The following is a 27,920-nucleotide window of genomic DNA, read 5'->3' as shown; positions in this document are numbered from 1 at the left end:
GAAAATAATTATACCATAAGCCTTTTTCTCCTAATGAATATGATCTTAGATTTTATGGTATGATTTTAGTTAAGTTTTGAAGCTTATTTTTCCTATCCTTTTTTTTTTCTAATTTCTTTATCAGTTTTTGTATTCTTTTGGCATCTGTTATGCTTCCCAGGAAGCAATATTAATTTTTAAAAAAGAAAGAAAGAAACAGGCCTGTTATAATTTGTTAAGCCTGCAGGGAGCAAGTTAGGAATCAGCCCTGTAGGGATACTGTTTTAAGTCTGGGTTGAGATAGGTGCATGAAGCAGAAAGAAGAGACGGTCAAGGATTCAACCTTGAACCCCTACTAGAAAACAGAAGCAGCCACAGAAATGGCTGGAGTTCTCTCCTTCACATGTGTATGTGACTCAGCTGCCACAAATCCTTAAGGAGGAAATGAGTCTTACACATTTCCTACAGGTCTCACACCACCTTTCAGAGTGAGATAACCTAGTGGATGCTTTTCGTTCGATCGATCACTCACTAATAGCTGCTAGTTACTATACCATGGATCAAGGATATGGTTTAAAGAAGATAGACAAAATCTTGCCATTTCATCCTTGTGTGAGGGTTGTGTATGTGTAAAAGGTAGAAATAGGAAACAAGATTATAACCAAATAAATAGCTAATGTAATATCTGTAGCAGTAAGTGCTACAAAGAAACGTAACCAAGTAATAGGCCAGGAAGGTACTCCCAGGTGCGGCTGGGGGTGGGCGGTGTTTTGCTAAGTATGGCCAAGGATTCCTGTGGGAGGAAGTGACATCGGAGATAAAATGTGTGGGCTGAGGAGCTACCATCTGAGTTGCCGAGGAAAGCATCCCAGAGAAAACAAGTGCCAAGAACCTGAAACAAGAACAAACTCAGAGTGGCTGAGGGGTAGGAAGAAGGCCAGTGCTGCTGGAGCCTAAAGCACAACGACAGGAAGAGGTCAGGAGGTAAGCCAGCTCCTGGGGCCCCTTGGCCATGAAGGTCGTTTGGATGTTATTCTGTTTGCAGCACTCTGTTAGGCTGACCCACTTGATCTGCTGTAGCTCCTGCCAGCATATTCCAGCCACTGGGTCCTGTTTGACGGGGTCTGAAGAGACTTAGAACACAGGTGAAAAGAAGACAGCACTTTGCTACCACAGCTTTCTCTTTTACCTTCAGAATCAAATATGTGTATTGGGATCCCTTCCCCTGACCCATCCAGACAGATCTGGTGCCAACTACCCACTCCACTATGAGAAAGAAACTAAGCAAATCCTTGGCAAAATTGAAGTGAACAACCATAAAAGTTGTGCAAATAAGATTAATGTGCAATAAGGAGTTTTCCATCCTAAAAATATGTACAATGTTAATTAAGTGGGAAGGAATGAGAGAAATAATGAATATTAATATGTAGGAGTACGGAAATCTATATTCCTGGACGCCTGGAGGATAAGGGCACAGTCCTCCACAGAATGCCCTCACTTCAGACAGCAGCCACAAGTTTGGGGGTTCCCAGGGTCACCTCTGACCAAGTGGCTACAAATTCATTACCCTATCAAGTTTGATAATTTACCAGAAAGACTCACAGAACTCATTGGAAACACTATGCTTATGATTACACTTTTATTATAGCAGAAGGATACAAATTAAGAGACACATAGGGCAAAATCTGGTAACATTCCAAACATTGAAATTTCTGTCACCCTCAGGGATACATCGCCCAATTAGCAATACTGCTGGGTGACAATATGCAGAGAATTGCCAGCTAGGAAAGCTCATCCAAGCTTCAAAGTTTTTACTGGGACTTCATTTGGTACACATGATTGATGGAATCATTGGCTGGGAGGGTAAACTCACTCTCCAGCGCCCTACCCTCTCCAGAGGTGGATCTTACATCATCTGGCTCAAAGCTTTAGCCCTCTAATCATGTGGTTGGTCTTCCTGGTATAACCAGCCCCATCTTCAGTAACCTCGTTAGCATAAACTATCAGGTCTGGTCTGAGGGGCCGCCAGAAATAACAACAGACACATTCCTATTCTGAAAATTCCTGGGGTTTAGGGACTCCCTCCCAAGAACCAAGGACAAAGGCCACTCAGATTCTTCATTACAAATTAGAACTCCTCAAATCAGATTTATAATTAATTGCCTATTCAGTGTACAAATCCTTAGTACAATTCAGGTTGCTTGAGTAAGGAAGAAGCTGTACTTGTTTCTTAATTTCTTAGCAGACTAGAGCTGTGGAATTTAAGGCATCATTACAAAGGCATTACAGATTCACATGGCCCACATCTAGTCCTCACCATCTCCTTTTCCAAGCAGCATTTCTCTGTGCTTCCTTCCTAGCCAACATGTGTCACAATTCTACTCTCTCTTCTACCAAGCACCAGTTTGATATTTGGCTGTGCCTAGCAAATGTTACATTGCACAAATATCATAAATATTATGAAAAAAACAGTGAGAAAAGGGCAACTCTAGCTCATCCTTTTGTCCAGTTGAGAATAGTCATAAATAGAACCTCCATGTCCTTAACATTTAGAATCAGAGGCTGCTGTCAACTTTTCAAAATTTTCATTGTCTACTAGCAAAAAAGCACCAAGCAAAAAGCAAGCAAAACATTGGGTGACTCAATGGGAAGATGATGCAAAGAACTTCATGTCTTATTAGGTAATGGACTAGATGTGTGCCCCTGTGTACTGGTTTTCCGGATGACCTTGAGCAGTGCACAGAAACTCTTCCCCATTTTCCAACATTTGTGACAGCTGTGTGGTATAGCCTCAAAAAAGGAAGGAGCTGCAGTATATCTTTCTATGATTGCTGGGACTGCACCGACATGAAGAACTCTGTGGAAGCTGGGCCACGTGATGGCTGACTTCTACATAAAAAGTCCCAAAATTGAATCACCCAAATGTTTCTAAGCATCATGTAGACGAATCATCCAGAAAACTGAATTTTCTTCTAACTAAATTATGTTATCCTGGGGCCTCAGTTTAATGCCCCTTTTCACCATTCCAGTCCATTCCAAGTAAAGGTTTATTTGATCACACTTCCAGGAGAAATGCAGTATCATCCTAATAGGTTAGTGGGTGTTTTTAAAACCGTACCTAGGACTTATTTAAATCATGTAGAATAAGACATGCAGACACGGAAATGATTGTCATGCAGGAAGAAGGTTACTTAGGTTCTGATTTATAAATAAAATCCTTTGAATTTGCAAATTCAAAGACTTTTGAAACCACAATAAGAAATTCAAGACATATTTTTGGATGAATATAGAGGTTATTTCTAAAAGGAGAGGAAATGATCAGGATGATTGTCAACCTACTATAATAGTCTCATCCTCAGTATAAAACTCAAGTCTAGATGATACACTTTTTATTTTAGAAAGCCACTGAAATTATATATTGAAACATTCAACTAAAGCAACTGCAGTTTTTCTTCTGTTTAGGAACAATCTGGTGCTTTCATCTTCAAAGCTGTTATTTACATATCAACAGCTTTGTTCAGCTCCCCTGTTCTTTGGTCAAGTGTGAAATTACAATGAAAAGTAGAGAACAGGGTGGCACCCACAGACAGTAAGATCAAAAAAAAAAAAGGCAAGGAAAGAGTAAACAAGAATATTAGAACAAGTAAACAACACTGATTAAAAGTGCAGATATGCATTGTCTTAATTTAAATGAATCAAATCTTTATTGTCATAATTTTGAACATCCTGGACGTTTATTTCCTCATTAGTTTAAGCCTCAACAACTTGCCGAATAAGAAGTGTTTGTTTTTATTAAGAAAGTTGCTCAAGTAAATGTATCCCATAAGATGATTTTATGTAACTCAAAGTTATTCTATCAGATAAACTTCAACGGTTGCTTACAACCTTTCTCTGTGCTGGGCGATTTGCACACCAATCCACTGGAGGAGCAAACTCTCTTTGATTAGGTTTATAATATTTTATTATGCCAGGGTAAATGTCATACTATTTTTATTTCAAGCCCTACAGACCTTTGAAGGATGGATCTTGGGGGAGAGCAATTAGGTTGAAACATGCAAATAAATAAATAATATTTTTCCATTCCTACTGAGTTTGCAGACTACCCTACTTACTTTGGTTCATTTCAGAAAATAAAAGGTAAAAAAATACAATGAAATTTTATTGTAATGGTTAATTCTGATGTATATCTATGCATAGTACTCCTGAACCCAAAAATCAGTCAGAGACTTTTCTGGTTCTACTCATAGATTACAGTCTGACAAGTCATTTTCTTTGAAATTTGGTGAAAAAAATCATTATTTGTCTGGTGAATATGTGTGTTTTCTAATAAGTGATCACTGTGTTTTTATGGACTCTGCAGATAATATCATTATCTTCCTCATCCCAGGAAAGAAGCCAAAAACTGTCTTTATGAATATAAATACTTAGAATCCAACCTATTTCTTATTGTCTAGAACTATTCAGATAAGGAAAGTAACATTTTCGTGTCCCAAACCGTGATACAGCTTAAAAATATTTTTCTAATATGTACTTAGCACATACAAAGAGATAGCACATATATACATTTAAAAAAATATAATAATAAAAACCCATGAACCCACCAATCAATTCATGATCTAGAATACTACCTATATTCTCTTTGCAATAATACCTACAATAATTCACTGACCCCACACTCACAGATGCCTGCTGTAGTGAATTTTGTGTTTATCAAAGGTTTTAACCTCTACATCCACATCCCTAAATCACACAATGCTTAATATGCTTGTTTTGAGCTTTATGAAAGTGATGCACTGTACATAGCTTTCCACAACTTTCTTTTTCTTCAACATTAGGAATCTAATAGTCATGTGTTTGTCACATGGAACTGAACTTCATTTTCCCTGTTGTATAGTACTCCCTTGTATAAACATACCACAATTTATTTATCTCTCCTCCAAGCAGAGGACATTTGTGTTGTTTCAAGTCACTTGCTATTATCTCCTGGTACAAGTATATGAGAATTTCTTATTGTATAACCAGGAGTGGAAGTACTGGATCCTAAGTCATGCTTATGCTCACCTGAACAAGAGAATCTCAAATTGTTTTCCAAAGTGGTTGAACCTCGTCCATCAGCAGGGTGTCCCATTGTTCTTTATATGTCAAAGTTAGAGGTCTAAGAAATAATCAATGTTTGGATCACTGAACTGATTTGAAATACTTATTTCTGTACTAATTATTTCTTTTTCCAAGTTTCAAGAGGGACGTCAGGTTGTCACAATATATGACTTTTGTCTTCTAGGTTTGTCTACTTAATTTTGGTTTAGTTTGTTCACAGACGCCCCTTCCAACCTTTAATGCACCATACCCTTACTCTTTATTTGTATACTTGGGCACATAAAGTTTTCTGAATAAATTTACATTAATGGCTGCAGGTATTGTCTTACTTAAAATAATTCTGTTACTCTTATTAACAGTCCTAATATTGGCTAACATTATGAAACTAACATTTATAGAGTTGGATGGTATCAGCGACTAACTTTCATCCTCTCCAGTTTTAACCAAGAGCCTAATGAAAACCTAGGTCTAATGTCAGCTTTTGCTTGTAAAATTGCATTGGAAAACATGGCAAAGCCTGGCTTCACCCTTATTTGATTTGCCCCAGTCACTGGTGGAGAAGTTTAAAAAGGCTGCCTTCCATGTACTTTTGCCCTAACCTGAGATTTATTACTTGGGGAAAAGAAGCTAAGAAGGAAAGGATATTCAGTGCAAGGGCATGCAGGTGAGAGGTAGGAAACAGACAGTCAGAAGGTGTAGACTTAGGATGTCTACATTGTAGCAACTTCACCTCTGGGAAAACATGGCCCACTTAGAAGCCAGCCTCACCCTGGTCATATAGCTCGTTTCTCTTACTGTGTAATAAATGAGCCACTTTGTGTTAAGCACTCTGTGTACATTATCTAATTTAATCTGTCTAACATCTCTATGATAGTAACATTTCACCATCATATTATAAATGAGGAAATTAAAGGATTAAAAATCTTGTAAAAAATTTCATAGCTAAAAGTAATAGAGCTGAAATTTGAATGCAAGTCTACTGATTTCAAAGCCTAAAAGTTTAGCCTCTTTCTTATACTGCTTTTCCTTTTAGTAGGAAACTTTTGGAGAGCCTGTGCTTCCATTAGCAAAATAATTTTAATAATACTGTAAAGGCCTGGCACCAGGGTAAGTTGTAAGGGACATGACTTAGGACCACTTGGTTCCACTTAAAATATACATTGTGCAGTCAGCCCTGACTTTGGGATTCCAAATTCACCACTAAAAAGCTGGCTTAGTCATGTTTCCACTTGGACAAATTGTTACTCAATTAAACAAACATCCACATGAAGCATAATACCATTCTTTCTGGTGCCATGTGAATCCCTACACACACACAGTGAGAAAGACATATTGCTTGCCCTCAAGAAACTTGAAATCTCAGGGAGGCCAGGAGGGAAGAGACCTTCCCTGAGAAGAATAAGATTCCACATTCTTAGCCTATTAATCAGAATGTTAGGCACTGCCACAGAAATTCTGTCCTAAATATGTCAAGTCAATGAGCTGAGAAAAGATGCTACAAAGTTACTGTTACTCTTCTTAAGACTGCTGTTTGAATCTTTGAATAGGGTACTGGCTTTGGTAAGAGTCATGATAGAAATTTGTCTTTTCCCCAGAAAATTTTCATTCATTAATTATTTCCTCTGCCCTAAAGCCTGCTTTGACTCTGACTACTAAACATGAATTTATGTTGATGATCACAATCTGCCATTAGACAAGTGACATAATAATCACATAACGATCATTTTAACAACATCACTTATGTAACACTGCAATTTTAACAAATCTTTATTTAGCAGCTCCTGTGCATTGAGAATATAGTAGTGAGTCAGGCAAATACAGTGCCTTCCTTCATGGAGCTTATAGTCTAGTCCAGAAGAGTCACTTAACATATAGTTATAGTTGGAGTGAGGATTACAGGTTGGGAAGTACAGATGTATAGAAACTCTATTATTATTATTACAATGTTTCTATTAATATAAACTGTGCTTAAACATAATTATGTTTATTTTTTTTAATTACATTGAAAGACCAAAAAAGGCAAAAAAAAAATTGATCAGACACCTCACCAGAGAGGATATATAAGTGGCAAATAATCACATGAAAAGATGCGCAATGCCTTTGTTCATTAGGGAAAATACACATTAAAAACACAATTAGATATTACTCCTCACCTAGAGCAATGGCTAAAAGAAAAATGCTGGCAATACCAAGTGCTGAAGAAGATATGGAACAACTAGAACTCTTGTACATTGCTGGTAGGAATGCAAAACAGTTCAGTCACTCTGGAAAACAATTCGACAGTTTCCTTCAGTGGGTGCATGGATAAGTAAACTGTCATACATCCATACAATGTAAAAAAAAAGTCTTAAAAAGTAGAGTTATTAAAAGACAACAAGTGTTGGTGAAGATATAGAGAAATTGGAACCTTGTACTGTTGGTGAGAATGCAAAGTGGTCCAGTCACCAAGAAAAACAGTACGGAGTTTCCTTTAAAATTAAAACAAGAGAACTATTATATGATCCAGCAACCCCATTTCTAGGTATTTGGCTCAAAGAATTAGAATCAGGATCTCAAAGAGCTATTAGCACCTCTATGTTCACTGCAACACTTTTGGTAATAGCCAAAATATTGAATTACCTGTGTCTGTCCATAGATGAATGAATAAAGAAACATACATATGATGGAATACTATTAAGGCTTTAAAAAAAAAGGAAATCTCAATTTGTGACAACATGGATGAATCTTGGGGACATTATACTAAATAAAATAAGTGAGTCACAGAAAGACAAGTACTGCATGATTCCACTTACATGAGGTATCTAATCAGATTCATAAGATCCAGGGGGGGATGGTGGTTGCCGGAGGCTGGAGGGAGGAGGCAAATGGGGACTCCCTAATCAACAAGCATGAAATTTTAGTCAAGTGAGATGAATAAGCTCTAGAGATCTGATGTACAGCATTGTACCTGTAGTCAACAATAATATATTTGAACACTTAAAAATCTGTTAAGAGTATGGATCTTATGTTAAAAGCTCTTTCCAAAAGAAAATAAAATAATAAAATAGTAATGGACAATTGATATACACAACTTGGATGAAACTCAAAGGTGTGCTGCTGAGTGAGAGAAGCTAGAATCAGAAGGTTACATACTGTATGATTCCATTTATAGGACAATCGATGAAAGATAAAACTTTGGTGGTGGAGAGCAGATCGATTTTGCCAAAGGCTAGGGGTGAAATGACTACAAAGTATAATATGGGGTGAGGGGGGTGGGCAGGATGATGGAACCATTCTGTATCCTGATTATGGTGATAGTTCCATGAATATACACATTCATTAAGACTCATGGAACTGGTCAATGAAACAAAACTCATTTTCCTATTCTTAATTTAAAATAAATGAAAAGACACGTTAGAAAGCCAGCCCATCTCTACAAAAAATGGGTTTCTGTAGAGAACGGCTATATGAAGGCAGAAGACTGTGAGCCTCCATTGCAAAGGAGCAGAAGGCAGAGACTCACTTGGGGTCCTAATGCAAGGTTGCCATCCTTCTGGAAGATGTTGAAGTACTCAGGGATTGTAAGTGACATCATGGATGATTTTTCCTTTTATGGATATTTGGGTCAATGAAATTTCTAGAAGGAATTTTCTCACCATTCAAATATAAACTAAAAAGTGTGTAACCTTATGCTAGCATGGTTTTCACAAGGTCATTGTTCAGCTAACAAATCAGTCTCCAAAAAATATAGCAGTTTATTTCTCAAAGGAGTTTGATCCAGGCATTGTAATACCTCTGTGAAAGTTTGATTCTCTATCGAGCTTCTGGAGAGATGACCCCTGCTAGGTTTTAGGGGTGTCTGTACTGAATTTTGAATGAGACTTTACCAGCATATGGGTGCAGAATGCTTACTGCAGTTCAGCGCTTGTGTTGAAAATGTCAGTGTCCATGGACTCAGGAACAGGATTATACAAAATAAAGAGAGGAATGGACACCTGACTATTGAAACTATTCCCTGGGAAACAGCATTATAATAGTACAAGGTGATACAAGATTACCCATATTATTTGCCTTATTTGAACTGCTACAGTATCTAGGCTAATTACAGACTCACTGGTTTGGACAGCAGTTAAAATTTAAAATACCTACTTTGGAATTTTTTTCAGTAAACTGTGGTTTTCTTGGGAGCTTTTGTATCCTTAGGACACATAATGACCACAGGGTCTCAGTGAAATAACAAGAGGAATGGTAGCCCCAGGTCGGTCAGGCCCCGAACCCTGGGGAAAGGGTAATGGCCCCAGTGACAGCAATGGAAGGAATGAAGCTGGAGTCAGAATGGCATTTCTGTCTCCTCCTAAGGAAACACAGGCATGGGGCATAGGAGAGTCTTTCTCCTGGGAGAAGATACTTGCAGACTATCAAGTCTGGCAAAGGACTTGTATCCAGAATACATAGAAAATTCTTAACTCACCAATAAGTAAACATACTCAATTTAAAAAAAAACAGGTGCAATGGAAAGAGTTTGGATCCCTCAGGCTTACCATAGTAACTCAGTTACAAAATGCTGATTGGGTCAGTGATTAAACCCTCTGTTAAGGGCTTTTATAACCCAGGGTGGGATCGTGGCTCATTCATCAAGTAGAACACCTGCAAGGGGCCCCAGCTGGAGCAGAAAGCCTGTGTTTAAAAGGCTGTAGTCACTGATTATTTAGCAGAAAGATGCCCACAGGGTCCCTGCTGCTGCTCTCTGAAGCCAAGTCTGTGCCATGAAGGGCCTGAAGAAGTTGGGGTGCCCAGGAGGCAACATACTGCAGGGCAGCTGGCAAGCTCTGAGAGACCAGGTGGCTTGGGCGAGACTCCACGTCCCAGTGGCCAAGTAGCTAGCTACCTTGGCAAAGTTAATGTGTCTGAACCTCCGCTTCTGTATCCTAAAGTGGAGATAATACCACCTGTGGCATAAGGTTAATGTGAAAATTAAAGATGATAATACACATGAGACCTGGTGATATTAGTCAGGTTAACTACCTGGTAGCTAGGAGCATTTACAAGGCAGTAGCCCTCTGTGCAGAGAGTAAGAAGTAAACCTTTGAACCTGTACCTCACAGACTTCTGCCAAAAACGTGCTGAAGAGACCACAGGTGTGGGGGAGGGTAACTGATGTCTGCAGAGACCAGCCAGCGGAGCCACCATGCCCAGCTCTTTTCATACTGCACCATCTCCGAGTGCGCAGTGTAAGGGTGGGGAGCGAGGAGTATGGAATGGTCGGCATCTTCATGGTGCAGAGCCCAGCTGACAAGGTGTGTCCAGGAGTCCTTCCCAGCCCAGGAACAGTGCCGTCCGTGGCCCTCAGCAGCTGTGGGCTTGATGCCTCCTCTGTCCGGGACTTTCAGAAGACTCTGTATCTTCTTACAATGGGTTCAGCCTACAAGTGGGAGGTATAAGGCTCATGTGCCAGGAAAAGACCCAGCCCATCATGGCCTGGAGGCACCATATGGGCCTTGCAATCAGGGGCGTATCCTGAGGCACCTGGGAAGCAGATAGCCGCCTTCCAGGAAGCACGTGTCCTATGATGCCACAGTAGGACAGTAGGTTGCTGGCGTCGATGGCTCCCCTCACTTCCTGCCATCACTGCTTTCCTCCCTCCTGTAGCCCTGTACCCCACCCTCCCCTCCACCTCATCCCCAGGTATCCTCCACCCTGAGTCTTACCTGTGTGATAGCTTACACCATATCCTGCATGCCTGTAAGCTGGGTTTTTACTTCACGGAGCCCATGCAAGGACAGTGGCATGGCATGGGTTAAGGGCCACAGCTCTCCACCTTGGCTGCACTTGTGAATCACTTGGGAGTTTTGAAAATTTCAATGTCTGGGGCTTCCCCAGGCTAACTACAACAGAATGTTTGGGGATAGGATCTAAACATCAGTATTTTGCAAAGCTTCCTAAATGATTCTACTATTTGTCTAAAGTTAAAAACCACTGATTTAAATGTGAGGCAGAGTAGAGAAAAGGAGCTAAGTTATTTATCTAGCTGTAATCTGGCCCTTCCTGTAGTTAAGTGAGAAAGCCTCTTCAGGAATCATGTAAGCGAGGATCAGAGCAGTTAGGGATGGAGGTGTGAGGTAGCTTCAAGTCACCATGAAATCAACAGCTTGGGCAAATTGGATAGGGAGCCAAAGAGGGAGGAGTCTAGATAAGGCTCAGGTTTCAAGTTCTATTAAATCAGTAGCTGGGAGACAGGCAGAGGAAAAGAACGATTCGGTTTTGGACATGTGAAATGTCATATGCTTCTGGAGCTATCCAGTTGGCAGTGGCAGATGCTCAGTAGAGAGGAGGGTCAGAGGTATGTTTTGGAAATCACTGACATAAAATGATGCCTGAAGCCTAGGGCATCAAAGAAATTGTCTTGGTAGAACAGAACCTTGCCAAGCACCATGCGCTTACAGGTAGGACAGGGGGAATAGGGCCAACAAAGACCACTTAGGAACTGTAAGGGTAGGAGGAGAAGAAGACATGTCACAAGGACAAAGGAGCGGACAGTTTCAGGAAGAGAACTAATCAGCAGGTCACATGATGCTAGATCAAGTATTGCATTTATTGAATTTGGCGATGTGGAGGTCGATGGTGACTTAGGTCAGGCCATTTTAGCCAGTAATGGTGTCAGAAGCCTGGCCACAATGAGGCTGAAGAGAGGAACCAGGAAATAGAGACAGCAAATATAGATGACTTTTCTGAAAAATTGGCTATTAGTGGAAAGAGAGCTTACTCAATGCTGGCTGGAGGAGAACGCAGAATTCAGGGACGAAATTGTGTGTGTGTGTGTGTGTTTATAAGCTATGGGGGAGGAATCCGTTTCAAGATTGATGTCTAAGAGAGAGTTACATAATCAGTACATCAAGGATTCCAAATGGAAAAGAGGGAATGGTATCCAGAGATGGTAGAGCTTTGAACCCGAGGGACATTCCTGTTTTACTTTGTTTTGTTTGTTTTTTGTGAATGTAGAGAAACAATGAAGAGTTCTGTAAGGAAGGGCATGGCAGAGAAACATTTTCATTTGAGCCTTTCCCTATAGGAGGCCAGGGTGGTGTAGTAGGGGCCCTTGCTGAAGTTTGGGCACTGACAACAGAGGAATAATGAGATTTCTAGGAACAGAAGTAGCCAAAGAGTGAGTATGAGCTGAATCCCAAGAAGTGTGCTGAGTTTCAAAGTCAAGGAAATCAAGAGTGGTCTTCAAGTTTGAACTCTGCAGGTGGGCCTGAGGCCCCTATACTAAGCCAAGGTCAGGTGTCCTGTGGATGTGCATGGAATAGGGGGAAAAGGTGAGGATACTATGAGGTGCATCCTTAGAGCTGAGGCTCTCTTAGCCGTCACCTGGGTCAGTCATAAACTTGTGAGACTGCCCCCCACAGAGCCATTCTTTCTCTGCACTGAAGAAAGCAGGGCTCATGGTGTCTGGTGAGTGACAGGAAGCCCAAGTTTACTGAGGAGACTGGAGGAGAACAGTAAAGGTTTGGAATGGCCACTGGAGGAATGGAAAAGGAAGCTGAGGAAGAAAAAATAAAAGAGTGGTCTGGTTACAATTGGAGACTAGAAATTCGTAGCGGCATCAGCCCTTGTGGTGAGCGACTGTCCATTTGTGCCTGGCAGTCCAGGTGTCTGGCAGACAGACAGCCCTGTGGGATCAATCCCGCCAGGCAGGTGTGCACAAGTCCAGGGCCCAGGCATTTGAGGAGCTTGGGAGAAGAAGGAGCAAAATGGTGTAAAAGCCTGTGTATAATGGAGATGTAAATGTAGTGTAAAACCCAACGGCCTTATTCCGGTCTGCGCTTCCCCCCCAGTGAGGAGACGAAGGCCACGGCAGATCGATGCAACAAGCAAGAGGTTTATTGTTATTCCAGCTAGCTGGGGTCCAAGTGTCTGCCCGACACAGCGGGTTTCAACAAGGACCCCGAGCACTCAAAACCAAGGGTTTATATAGCATTTTCAAAACACTTAACTCTTAGTAATTTTCCACAGCTGCACATTATCTTTGCAAGACATACATCCTGGGGTTAAGCGAGAGCAAGATAAGGCTACTCCTGAATTGTTAGGGAGGTTCTGCACGATAAGCTTGGTATGTAGGATTAACTGACCAAGGTTAGCTGACCGAAGGCCACAGCTGCCCCCATCCCGGTGTTCATGATTAACTTGTTTTCCAAGGCCTTACCCAGTTCCAGTTTTTTTCTTTTAAGTCACAACCTCAGAAAACTGCTTCTAGGCCCTTAAAATGGCTACTCTTATGCTAACTTATTCTCATTCTTACAGTAGCTCTGCAATTATATGGCTAATGAATGACTCATGGTTATGAAAATGAACCCAAGCCTGTTTTCAGATGGCTCTTCTTTACTTTCTAAGAGTAAAATCTCCTGGTTCCTTCACTCAAAATGATCATCCTGCTCCATGTTCATTCCACAGACCTGTTTCCATTCCCCTCTCAAAAGGAGAATGTTTTACTCTCTTCTCACTGTTGCAGGTTACCAGGTAGACAGAAAGGCAGCTGAAATTCCCGAGGTAACTGCAGTGAATCCATAATAATTAAACAGTGATTGAATCTGCAGTCACTAAAAACTCAGGGCCCCACCGTTCCATACTTTTTTGAAGAAATAACGTTGATTGTTTCCCAGCGGTATTCCTTTAGTAGGGAAAAAGCAGAACGCCACAGACTAACCTGGTTTGACATTTACTTAAAATATGCCAAGTGCTATTTATCTGGATTACCTTATTACATGCCCCAGCTCTGCCAGATAATTAAAGGTCAGCTGGAGAATGAGGATAAAATCATACCAGTATTTTACAAGAGAACTTTTAGGGGGTCTCTCTCTTCTGTTTAATGAACGGAGTCTGAACTAATGCAAGTGTGAGTTGGGGCTGAGGGGGATAGAGTAGGAGCAGAGGGGAGAGTCACTTTCCCTCTTGTCTTAAAAAGAGACTGTTGATTCTGGTAAGTAAAAGAGTTGGCCTGATGGAACGACATGAATCTTTTCAGTTTTAAAGGAAAAATTTTCATTCTTGGCTCATTTATTCTATTTTATGACATTGGATTGCACTATAAAATATGGACATGAAACACCCTGAGAAATAAAGAATGCCACCTCCCTATATTTTATTAGAAATTAAGACATAAGATATTTTAATGAGAATTTATGGGGAAAAACCTGGACAATCTGGGAAGAATCCTGCAAAGGAGCCGGCCTCCTGTAGGCACTCAATAAATATTAATAGATGGTCATGAGAATTTAAATTTGGTTCCCTGCTCCAACTCTACTGGCTTCTTTCTCCTGCCACAGTTACCTGAAATTATGCAACTACAGTGTGCAAAGCTTTGAACATATATTTCTGTCTTTATGTGGAATGAATTGACCAAACTACAGCACAGCTAATCTGGAATGCTGTGATCCACACCATTTATTGAAAGTGATAAGATCGCCATTTCTGTTCTTTTGCAAGGGGTCAAGCTAGGGAGGGCCTGCTGGGGCTTAGGGTTATGCCCTAGTTCTGAGTGGCTTAATCATGGGCAGGTGGGCACAGCGGGCAATTGTATTCATGGGACAAGTCACCAGGAGCCTTTTTGGGATAAGCTGATTGTTCAAAGGGCAGGGGTGATAACTGGGTACTTGAGTGAGACTAGATCAGAGTCAAGGTCCAGGAACAAAGCCACCAGAATTCAGATAAGGTTACCAGTGTTGCAGGCAGAAACCAGAAATTCAACATGGCTGGAGTGGAGCATCTGGAATTTGTGCAGCCTCTGCCTAAAACAAATGAATCGGTGGTCCACATAGTCAACTCAGATGCATGCCTTGACTTAGCCTTGCTTTTTTCTTCTCTGGAGGCTTAATAAGATACCCTTTACAAAGATGGAGGCAAGCAGGTGCAAGGAGAGGCTTGGATGTCACAGAAGGTCTGCAAGTTCAGAGCCAGACCCACCCAGTTGAATCTCATCCTGAGCACTTACTACCTTAGTGGACTTGGTCAAGTGGACTGACCTCTCTATACCTCTGTTCTCCTTACTAAGAAGTGAGGGTAGTAATACCCATCTATCATATCGTGGTGAGCCCTATGAGGTAATGCATGAAAGCATCTAGCACACAAAAGCTTCTGAGCAAACATTTCTCTCTTGCCTTTTCATGAATAATATATTCAAACAAACTAGATGGTGCAGGCCTGCACTAAAATCCCTAATTTTCAAGTAGGGTGAGTAAGGCATTCAGTTGCCCAGGGTCTTGGGATGTGGTTATCAAATCTGGTCCCTGGACAAACATCAGCCTTACCAGGAGATTCGGGCCCCAGCCCATGTCTACTGAGTTGGACACAGTGATTAGAAATCACAAACCCAGCAGCAACCTGTTTACCAAGCCCTCCAGCTGATTCTGATGGACACTGAAGTTTGAACACCATTATATTAAGATAAATCAGGTCAGTAACTCATGGAAGTTATAGAGGTCACAGGCCTCAGGTAAACTGTCCTGAATATAGTCTCATAGTTATCTCCCTAAATTCATCTGGTGTTGGCAGTACTTTTCTCAGAGTGTGCAGGACTGGCCCCAGTGGATATCTAAGTGATGGTGTCTAAGGCCTGGACTTGGAGAGATTGGTAATTTCCAAAATTCTTTCTACTGTCAGACAAGGTATTCAGTCACATATCCTAATTAGGTTTGAGTAACAAATACAGAACTCATCCCCTCATTGCATGTAGCCAATTCTCTTTTTTAATAAACAGAGGAAAATGTATTTTTTCCTTTTATTGAGATATAATTGACATATACCATTGTATGACTTTAAGGTATACAACATAGTGATATGTGTCTGTATTATGGAATAATTGCAGTAAGTTTAGTTAACATCTATCACCACATAGTTACAATTATTTTCCTTGGGATGAGAACTTTTGAGATCTATTTTCTAAGCAACTTTCAAACATACAACACAGAATTGTCAACTATAATCACATGCTGACAACATGCAGCTGATTCTTAGTGGGGACCACCAGCCCCGCTTCCGTTCCTCCCAGTGGTGGCCGCTGTGTATCTGGGAATGCTCTCAACAATTGCAAAACCTCAGAGTCTCAGAAAATAGTCATGACTATCAACAACAGAAGCCCAGAGAATCAACTTTCAGGTGGTCTTCATAGTTCAGCCTGAGGATGGTGAGGTGAGGAGCTGGGGTGAATCTACAATTCTGACTTCCACAGCCTAGCAGGAGGTGGGCCTGGAGGAACACCACCTGCTCTCCACTCTAGTCACGCAGGCTTGTGTGGGGTGCCACCTCACTGAGCACTCTGAAATGACTCCTTGGCCGGTGTCTGTCCTGCTTGGGATTAACTGTACACCTGCTTGCCCTCCTGTCCTTCTGTCACTGCCCACTTCCATAAAAGAGAAAAACAAAGTAGAGCCTTGAGCTCTATATGCATTCACAATGAGTCTCTTTCAACAAGTGCTTAAGGAGATTTGGAAAACAAAACCAGCTCTTTCTCTCTTGTATATACAGTGGCCACCAAAGGATAAGCATTGTTCCGTCAAGGTCCAACACTTGCTAGAGTGATTGCTGGAACCTTCAGGGAAGAGAGAGTGTGTTTATAATGAGAGGAAAGTGGATTAATCAGAACTCTAGCCTTCAGCTGTCAGCACTAAAATACAATATGTCAATTGGAATCTGAGGTGGCTTTGAAAAGAATACCACCTTGCTTGCTTTAGTCAATCCTATTTGGAGCAACCTGATTTAAGAAATTATTTTCTCCGTAGCAGATGAATGCATACCAACAAAATCCATTAGTTATGAAAGTTGTGACATTGACTTTAGAATAAAATCCTGTTGCAAAGGAAGAAGATCCTATTCTAATATCTCTATTGCTAACATCCTGTACAGACCTCAGGAGAGATCTGCTTGCATACATATACCCCCATCACAAAGCACAAATAACTTGTCCATCAGTCAGCAGCCTACTAGAATCTATCAGATTACCAGCAATTATATTTAAACTAAGCATCTAAAACAAAAATTTGTTTCAACTGGCCTTCCTTCCTGGGTATACAGATTTTCATATTTCTGTCTTTATGGAATACATTGTGGTACCAGTGAATAGTTCTGAGTAATGCCATCCCCCTGCCCTAAACAAACATATGCAACCATGCCACCAGAGTTACGTTAGGAGCAACATTTCAAGTTTCTGCCTGCTTCATAGCAGATGTGACATGCTGATATAGAAAGTGGTCAGGAATGGGCTCTGTGGTATTAAGGCTATAAAAGCTTTATCCATAGCTTTCAGATTTTCCAGGCATGAATGATGTGACATTTGTACCAATTCCAATAGTTATGTCAGCAATCTAAAAGTGATCTGCTGACATGTTTGAGCAAATTGTCTTAGTATTTATTACTCAAAGCTAAAATTGAAATGAAAATAGCTTTTAGTGGAATTTCGCTTAGACTCCATCCCTTTGGAGTCCTCTGCTCCACTTAGCATCTCTAATCTCCCCAGCCACTCAGTGTCTTCACACTGCTCTGGGCCTTCCTCTACCTCATAAGCACTGTTTCCCTCAGCTTCTTCATCTGTAAAAGAAGAATATACATTATTTGTATTCACAGGGTTTTTATAGGATTCAGCGAAATAAAGATATGTTGGGAACCTAGCCTATAGAAAGTATTCAATAAATGCTAACTCTTATTATTATTCTGCTTATACTTACTGCTCCAGGGGGCCTAAAGATAGATCATTTGGTGTTCCTATCTCTTCATTGGAGCACCGAAAAGTTGACTTGGTTCTCTGGTAGCTGAAGAAAACACAAAACAAAGCAAATAATATTAATAAATATGTGTGTTGTTTGTATGTAAATCACACATACAGAGGGCGAATTTTTCATTTTAATAGCAAAAGAAAGCTTATAAATTTATATGTAGACAATTCTTTTTTGAATTATGTTCAGTATGAAATAGAGCTGTGCCACAGAGAGCAGGACTAAGAAACATGAGATCCTGCAAGGTGATTTAAGGGTCTGAAGTGGAAAGGAAGACTGAGCTAGATGCCAAGTCTGCCATGAGAAAGTGCAGCCCTGAGAGTTGACAGAGCACAGGGATGGAGACAGGCAGGAAGAGGGGGAATGAATTTGTATGCTGGGTGATGGAGAGCCAACGTCCGACCGGGGACGTTGTGGGAGGGGGGACCACCTTTACTGAAGATTTGGCAAGTGCCTTCAGGGGAAAAAGTTTTCACTAAGGGCGAGGAAAGCTGAGACAACATTCCAGGAAGAGGTTGAAGATGTAGGGGAACTGTGGTCTGAAAGATAGGATAGGAATGGCCAAGAGAGGGAATGTAGGGGTAGGAAGACCTAGAAGAGGGAAGAAAACTGTGTAGGGCTCAGAGTTCAACCAGGCAGTGTGGTGTTCAGGAAAGACAGTGTTGGGAAAAGGACGATCTGTCCATGTGACCTCCAATTACAAGTAGAGATGCTGTCCTGGGCCCAAATTGTGTTGGACTATTGCTGATGTAGGCAGCACCCCTTTAGATTGAGGGTGAGGCCACTTGTTTTGCCCATTATAGTCTTAAATTCCACTTACCTATGTTCTTAGTTGAGAAAATAAGCAATAGTAATCATGGAATAATCCTACCCAATTCCTGCTTGCTTCTTATGCATCGTATATTAGGAAATAGTGTTCTCAAATTTATCAAGGAAAAAATGAGCACTAAAAGGCTAATTTGTTTTTGGTGCTTTACTACTGGACAGAAAAGCAGACCAGATTTAGTGTCTATTCTGGGGAAAATATATCCATAAAACTCACTAGGACAAATCCCCTGACAAGAAATGATAGGGGTACCCCCTCAGCATAGACTCTGAACTAACTAATCCTAAAGGGGAGTATTTACCTTTTAAACCAGCACAACTTAATACAATTCAACAGACATTTTTAAGTTTATAAAGTGAATGGCTCCTCAGTAGGGACTATGCAAAGAATCTATGAAATAAGAAGAGACTCACATAAGTCAGTAATTGCAGGGAAGCATGTGTCCAGTCATCAGCAGATGTTGTTTCTGAATCCCAGGCCCCTGAGCCATGTTATAGGAAATGAAGTTCTAAAGCTTCACTCATTATTGTCCCTGGCAGGCAAGCTCAGACCCTGTCATCAGGATGGACTCTTACCCCAGGTTGTTTGTTGAGAGTTTTATTCTATTGAGCAGATAATTACTGGGAAAAGCACCTGAGCTTGTGACGCCTTCAAATGGAATTATCTGATTTCCATTTGTGTGTTGTGCTGATAAATATGCCATTAGTTTCGCCACCACTGTCCTCTCTGACAGGCTTTATTAAACCAGATATAATGGCAAATTCTCTGCTGATCTCATCTGCTTTATGCTCACTTACATATAAAGAGAGTATTTCCCCAAAACCAGCTTGAAGTTAGTCACATCCAAATCTTTGTTCCCTGGGACACATCTTATTCAGGTTTTAACTCCTCCATCAAAAATATCACAGTTCCAACTGTGCATTTTGGTAACAATTTTGAAGGTCAGAATAAGTTTAATAGAAAATAGTCCCTTTCAAGACAATCAAGGACATCTACCTATCTGGAGAGTTGAGATAAGCACAGACAAGCTGATTATTATATAATCAATATTACTAAACGATCTTGGTTTAATTAAAATGCATGTATGATTAATGCTACACTTTATCCTAGTAGCTCCCAAATTTTTGAACACATCTTGTTCACAGATTGCTGGGCCCAGCCCAGTTTCTAATTCTCTAGGTCTGGGGTGGGGCCCCAAATTTTTTAATTGTAACAAGTTCCAAAGTGATGCTGATAGCTGCTGGTCTGGAACCCACACTGTAAGAACCGTTTCAGTTTCCGTTTATGCTATGAGTTAATGGAGCCAAGCGTTTTCCTCTTTCATTCTTAAAACTGTTCCTTGAAATGTGGTCTGAGGAATCACTTAAGAAACTTGGGAACAATGAGTGGGATCTGCCCAGTCTTCTAAGCCAGGGGCCCAGTGCAACGTACAAGCTCTCTAAGAGATACCAGTGAACTGCCGTTCAGCAGTGATTCTCAGCCTTGGCTCTATATGGCAAGCTAGAGAGCTTTAAAAAGCACAGATTCCTGGATTCCACCTGCAGAGATTGTGATTAATTGATTTGAGTGCCATCTGGACATTGAAATATTTAAAAACTCTCCAGAGATTCTAATGTACGGCCAAAGTTAAAACCATTGCCCTAGAAGGATAGCCTATGGATCAATGCTTCCTAATTTATCATTTCTTAAATTTTGTTCCTCGAGAATTTGTGATCCACCAGATGTTTATAAGTATTATTTTTTTAATCTAATATGGGCAGGAAACACTAAGTGAAACAAAGTTACGAGGTTGTTTTTTACCAGAATGCCTCAGGGCAACTGTGTTGTCACAACTCTTCCACATTTCCCAAACTATTTCATCAAGGAACACTTTTTGATGAGAGCTGTATTAAGTGGGTTTTGGGTTTCAGAGAACCCCTAAAATTGTGTGTTTGCTTGTGAATGGGCCAGATGGTAACTCCATGTTTAACATTTTGGGGAATCGCCAAACTGTTTTCCAAGGTAGTTGCACCATTTCATCCCTACCAGTAATGAATGAGGGTTTCAATTCCTCTGCCTCCTCACCAGCACTTGTTATTATTTGTCTTTTTTATTATAACCATCCTAGTGGATGTGAAGTGGTATCTCATTGTGGTTTGATTTGCATTTCCTAATGGTTAATGATATTGAGCATCATTTCCTCTGCTTATTGGCAATTTATCTACCTTCTTTGGAGAAATGTCTATTCAGATCCTTTGCCAATTTTTAATTGGGTTACTTAACTTCTTATTATTGAGTTATAAGAGTTCTTTATATATTCTAGACAAAAGTCACTTATCAAATATGTGGTTTGGAAATACTATGTAGGTGAAAAGACAACTATGCTGTATGTTGTCTTTTCACCTTGATACAACTTTTTGTATTTTTTTAATATATTATTTGTATCACAAAGCTTAATTTTGATGTAATTCATTGTATCTGTTTTTTTCTTTTGTTGTTTGTGCTTTTTGGTCTCATTTCTAAGAAACCATTGCATAATCCAAGGTCACAAAGGTTTATTCCTGTTTTCATCTAAGAGTTTTATAGTTTTATTTCTTATATTTAGGTCTGTGATCCACTTAGAGTTAATTTGTGGATAATATAGGAGAAGGGACCCAACTTCATTCTTTTGCAAGTAGCTATCTAGTTGTCCTAGCACCATTTATTGAAAAGACTTTTCTTTCCCCCATTGAATTGTCTTGGTACCCTCCTCAATCTTTTGAAAATTAAGTGACATAAAAAGAAATAGCAAGATTTTCATACATTAAAAGATACACTGAGAACAAGATTAGGTAAATATGTATGCTGAATGCTTTTAGTGTCCTGGAGCAATTTAAGAGCCTAATTCACCATCCATTGGGTACTAATTAAGTACTTCCTGTGTGCTGGGCTCTGAGAGAACCATTATTTCTATTCAGTCTCTCAGTTCTCCTGGGAAGATAGACAGATAAGCAAGCAAATACAGCAATATGGTAAATGCTCTGATACAGATATGTGCAAGTCAAAATGGGAAGCATAGTAGCCCAGTTGCTTACTCTACCTGTTGTGAAATTTGAGCTCAACCTTGAAAGTGGGAAGGGCACTCCTGGGAGAAGGAAAAGGGCAGTGGAGCAGAGGGAAATGATCTGCAGGGAGTTCCACTGGACTGGAGAGTGGAGTGGAGTTGGAGATGAGATGGAAAGGCAATCCAGATTGGAGAGAGCTTTGCATACCCTCCTGTGGAGTTTGGAGGGCCACTGAGGAACCTCATGCAGAGGTGGGTTAGTGAGTTCTTGGTTGGTTCTGGAGCCTCCTTTGGGAATCTGGCTTTGGCAAGAGGTAGTCTCAGGTCTGGAGTCACTGGCTGAGAATCATAGACCTTTCATTCTCTCCAAACCATGCCTCAAGTACTTACATTTCTCCTTAAATAGGAAATGTTTCATCATCAGGGTCCCAATCACAGCTCAATCTCCCTTCTTTCTACTAGAGCTTTGGCCCCAATAAAAATGAAAACCTACATAGGATAAAATAATCACTTTTCCAGATATGAAAACTATCTCATTAGAGGCCAGCCAACTCTCCTCAGCTTAAGGGTCAATCCCGTTATTGATTACTCTTAGGAGAAAGGGAATAGCTCTCAAAGCTGTAGGAGCACCATAGCCATTCCTTCACAAGCAGTCCAAGGATAGTCCAGAAAATAGTAAAAAGCATTTTTCATATGCTAATGGAGCCAAAATACAGACACCTACCTCTAACTCTTTATGCCATATGCCATGCATGCCTCCAAAGACCTCAATGGAGTGATGATTTCCATTATTAAGACACAGGTTCTAAGTGTGTGTGTGTGTGTGTGTGTGTGTGTGTGTTAATTTAACAGGCCTCTTAAGGGAACAAGCTATTATACCCTGAACTGAGTTCCAAGGAGGAAAGTCTAAGGGCTATTATTTGTAAAACAGACCAAGAGAACAAGTGTTCCTAAACACTATAAGAGATAAATAAAATCTTCAAAACTAGTGGGAAGTAAGTAAGCTCTGCAAAATTAGTGGGAACTTCAGTAAGAGTTGAGTGTTGAAGCAGAGTCATACTACTGAATTTAAACTCTATGTCACTTACCAGATCTTGTGCAAGTTACTTCTTCAAGCTTTAGCTCCTTGATCTCTACAATAAGGATAATGATGTGCCTACCTCATAAAGCTATTATGGGGATTAAATGGGATAATCCATGTAAAAGGCTTTGCTAGGTGGCACAAATTAAGTGCTCAATAATAAGTGATCTCTGTTGTTATTACTAGGGCCAGAGAGATTTCTTGTTTCACTTCAGAAATCTAAAAATCTAAAAAAGTACCTAAAATAATACACTGAAAATAATAATGGATATTCATTGTGCATAAGTTTCTGAACTGAGTTCTTGGCCAAACCACACAGCTATTCACATTCACTGTAACCAACATGCATTAACCTTTAAGGAAATTGTACTATTCTTATATCTGTCCAAATGATATTTTAAAACATTCCATTGTGACAGGAACTCGCTGACATTTATTTACAATGATTTGTGTCTTGTTGAAGAATACAGCTCCCAGCTATTGGCTGAGAGTCATGACCAGAACTAGGTTTAGTTGAAGTCCATGGTTTCTCCAGAAAAGTCATCTGAGGTTGCAATTACTACACAGGAGATGGACATAAGCTGTATGATTAACGAAAGGATACACTACCAAAAAAGTTATGATGATAAAAAGGGGTAAGATGATGAGTAATGAGCCTTTCTGACAGTTACTATCAGTGGTTACCTTAGGCTCTTCTCACAAAACTGTTCACTTGAATAGCATCCAGTTTTGCTGTGGCATGTTCTTTAATATTTAATTTACCTGCCAGCAGATAAAGTGATTTCCTCTCTTTATTTTTTTCATTGAGCTATATATAATTCTGCTTTCACCACAACATTCAAAATTCTATTTTATTAAATGAATTGATTTTTAAAGGAGCTGATTTTTCACAGATTCTCCAGATATAAACTAATATCTGATCAATATTAATTATGAGCAGGTCAGTCTACTGTTTTTGTATTACTGAAGGATGAATTTGAGATGATTTTATGTTCTCCAATAGCCAAGTCTCACTGAGTCTGTGATAGAACAGGTCAGGCAGGGACAGAGCAGGGACGCAGACCAAGGAGACCTGTGGGAACAGGCAAGTGCGAGCAGAAGGTGGTGGGAAGATTCAGTCTGAGGGAAGTCTAGCCATTGTCAGAAGTCGGGTGTAGGCGTTCCAGGAGCCAGGCAGAACAGACCGTCTGATACAGTGATATACAGAGAAAGCCCAGGCCCTGAAATCTCAGAGGTAAGCATGTTAATTCAAATCATTACAGTCTTCAGGAAGGTCCAGAAGAAAATGAAGCAGACAAGTAGCTGGCATCAGGAAGATCCCACAGCAGAACCAGCCTAGGACCGGAGTGCACGACCAGGACTTCAGTCCCTAAAGGACTCAGATGGAAGCAAGACCTCAGTTCTTGGTGAACCAAGCAGAACATCAATTGAGAAATAAGAGAGGAAACTCAAGGTCATGGGATCAGGAGAGAAGCAAGAGCCAGGCCTGGGGTTCAAAGACAGAGCAGACTAGGTTGCAAGGCTGATGCTCTTGAGCCACTAATGCACTGGCTAGAGGCCCTTGCCTAGAACCAATACTAGCCCAAATCTAGGACAGGTCATACCCATAGGTAGGAGTCAAGTCAGGGTTTCTCAGTCTTGGCACTTTTAACATTTGGGACCAGACAATTCTTTGTTGTGGGGACTGTCCCATGCATTCTAATGTGTTTAGCAACATACCTGGGCTTGAGCCATTAGTATCCAGTCATGACAATCAAAAATGTCTACAACCATTGTCTTATGTGGGACAAAATATCCCCTGATTGAGAACCACTGGGTTAAGTGGGCAAGGCTACCTAAGTTTGAAGAATGCCAAGATGAAAAGGCAAGTAGGTGATTAGATGTTCAGAGCTTCTGTTTTATTGGTGTTGTTTATTAAGTTTGTCTTCTACCCTCCCTATCAGGTCTTCTAGGAGACCTTCCTTTTTGTTCTTAAGCTCTAGGACCTTTCTACTAATGTCTGACATTGTTCTGGACTCTCCTGGAGTATGTGGTAGGAAATAAATACAATATGTAGTTTTTGCCCTAAAAATAATTACATACCTGCATAATTTACAAGGTTATGGTCCCAAATACATTGGTCTGTCCATTTAACATAAATACTTGGGTGAGGAATGTTCTGTTCAGAAGCCTTGTTTATACTGTCCACATACAGTGCCACTGCTTGTACTCCACCCTTAAGTGGATCTGTGATTCCAATTTCCAGTCACTTTTTGTCTTTGAGGTTTCAGCTAAGGCATTCTGAAATCTGACTGGTTCAAAAACATCCCTCTTCTGAACTGGTCATTAATGCTCAAAAGGGCTAAGGGGCAAGTGGCAATGGTCTGGCCCATTCTGCTCATTGGGGGACTTTTGTATAACCTTTCTCTTCAGTGAGTTCTCTCCCTTGACTATAATCAATGAATGGAAGGAAGGACCATACTAAAATTTAATCTGGAAGGGTACACAAAAGGTATTAACAGTTTTAGCATCTTACCCGGCCCCAGCATGCTCTAGGTGATGCTTCTGAACATCTGCCAAGGGAATTTTCTGATAGATAAGAGCTGGTCACTCAGTTGCTGCCTTATTGAGCTGAGCATCATGAGATGCACCCAGCTTGTTTGCATTGCCCAGGCCAGCCAGCTACTCCGATATCTTTGTCTGTGTGGTGAAAATAGATTGAGTTTTTGTTAGGGTGGAAGAAAGTATAATCTAACTCAATCTTACCAACTATAGTTAAAAGGTTGTTAAAGATCTTCATGAAATCTCAGAGAAAGCCCTACCCAGGCTCTTTGGGCCTCCTGAGGAGAACATGATCCAAATTTTACTATTTGTTTATTCATTCATGTTCTTATTAGCATATGTTACATTAGAGTGGCTCCAGAATTTCTCCATAGAAGAAATATAAAGATCTTACTTAGACTGGTTATTTTTGATGGGGCATAACTCTCAGAGCGCTAATGGAAATTGGGAAGAAGGGCCTAAAGTCCACCCAAGCCATTTTTAACAATATTAAATCTTATTACTAGGGTGTTGTCGGGAATCTTGGATAAAAATCTTTCAATTCATCAACTATTTTGGGCTGGTCTGTTATTACTTTTATTTTCCCAGATTTTATTCACCTTCACAGTTTTTTACCTAAGAACTTTAAGACCTAAACTATGGAACTATGTGGTAAAATATATTTTAATGCTAAAATATTTCTATAAAGTATAAGCCAAATCACTCATTTACTCCAAGGTCTGAGCTGTGTTTGATATGAGACATAATAAGCAATGTGAAATTCAAGAATCTAGAGTGGTAATCTTATAAACCTTCTGAAATACTTAAAAGGTATCATGCAAGTCAAGTTGTTAGTTACACTAGATAGGAGCACTGACAACAATCATACAAAATTATCAAGGGCTTATTACATGCTACCATACCAAGAGCTTTAACTTGCATTTATCACTAAATCCTTTATAACCACATGAGAGTGTTTCTTTATTATCCACATTTTATACATAAGGAAACTAAGGCATGGAAAGTAAAGTCATGGGCTTAGAGGATCGTGAAGCCACCATTTTAACCCATTCTAACTATAAAGTCTATTGTGATTATTCTATTCTGTCCACTTTTTGTGTACAAAACTGAAGGAGTCTGTTTACTTTCTACTCTTTTTTCACATTTGTCTCACCTCTGTCATTATAATGATATATTTAGAAACCATATTGATCATCCCTATAAATGAGAGAATCCTCATGCAGTAATGTAAATTTGTATATCCCTGAGTTATACTTGGCAGTCTGTTTAGGGCAATAACAAGCTACAGTGATGAGATATAAATAATAATAATGTCTAGTATTAATTGATTACAGGGCCTCCTCTGTAGAGACCTATTGAAATTCTCCATCAGTATGACTCTACTAGGCTCTGGAGGCAGAGAGCAACCCAAACTGGTTTGCATTGGGAAAAATAGGGGAGTAGCCCATTAACAAGTGGCTGGGGAAGCATTTAGCAACTAAGGTCTCCATGGGAGAGAGGTCACGGCTCATCCCAAATGCTGACACCAAGAGGTAGGGAATTCCTAACACAGGTCACACCTCACTTCTGGCCCTGAGCTCAAGACAGAGGAGAGCTGGGAGGAGCTCTTCACCTACTTCTGCCCTTGAGTCAGAAAAAGGACAGGGGACAAGGAGAGGAAGGTCTCCCCTGCACACTCAAGGCCTTCTACAGCTTCCCTTCCCTCCCTGGGAAGCATCTGAAAACTCAATCCTGCAGGGGCTGGCCCCAGCCAAAAGGGAGCAAAGAATGTAGGCAATGTTGGAAAACACCCCAATTCTAATTTTAAAAAATATTGTGATCACAGAGCAAGACCATCTGCAACCAGACTGTGGCCTCAGACTGCCAATTTTGGACCCCTGTGTGGACCCACAGTTCCTGTGTGAAGGCTCCAGGAATTCCTTCAGCAGAGGAAGTTTGACCTAAGAGGAACTGTGGCTCTCCCTTCAATCTCAAAATGTGTGCATGTATTTTTAAAAGCATGTTCTTTATTCTCCCTTTAAGTAAATAGGTATTTAAAAAACACAGATGCGTGACTGCTTGTGACTCACAGTAAACAATCCAGTGGCAACGCCCCTCAGCTTTGGAGCAAAAGCAGAAAAGCCCTTTGTCTCTCTCTCTCACCCCAGCCTTTTATTAATAAATGGGGGGGACAAAAATTCAGTGGCTGTATGAATAAGCTTTTAAAACATGACCTATAGGTGGGAACAGCCAGGTAGGCCATGTTTTTAGACTACAAAATCACAGGCTGTTGTCCTTCTTGAAAAACCATTTAATTATTTCCTGTGTGTTCAAAAACACATTGCTCTTTATTCATCCTCGTGTCCTTATTTACATATGTTTGGTTTGTGTGGGCATTGGGATCTCAGGAGGATGTTATCAGCTCTACTGGTGAGTATTTTTGGCTTTTTCAATGTAGGACTCCTCTTTCACAACAGCTTATTTATGTTGCTATGCTTACTGCTAAACAGTATCCTTTACAAACATCTGTGGGGTGGGGATTTGGAGGCTGGGCCAGAGGGAGGTGAATCCAACATGGCCAAGTAAAGAGTACAGAAGTTATCTTGGTGACATACAGTTCAGAGATCAACATGCATTAATCCAGGTTCTGTA

At 40.4% G+C, this 27,920-nt stretch overlaps 1 protein-coding gene and 1 long non-coding RNA gene across 3 annotated transcripts in view; both read left to right on the top strand.

The window, feature by feature from the left end:
• The window catches only part of KCNB2 (potassium voltage-gated channel subfamily B member 2), a 391,569-nt gene that overhangs the window by 206,950 nt on the left and 156,699 nt on the right, over positions 1-27,920 (top strand). The window lies entirely within an intron of this gene.
• Positions 151-27,456, top strand: LOC130682877 (uncharacterized). Its single transcript, XR_008996278.1, has 2 exons — positions 151-963; positions 27,115-27,456. It is a non-coding gene; the product is annotated as an uncharacterized LOC130682877 (long non-coding RNA).

This window comes from Manis pentadactyla, chromosome 3 (assembly GCF_030020395.1).
Source record: "Manis pentadactyla isolate mManPen7 chromosome 3, mManPen7.hap1, whole genome shotgun sequence".
Taxonomy (NCBI): domain Eukaryota; kingdom Metazoa; phylum Chordata; class Mammalia; order Pholidota; family Manidae; genus Manis; species Manis pentadactyla.
Note: the sequence above shows the minus strand (reverse complement) of the source record. Positions and strands in the feature narration are given on the sequence as shown.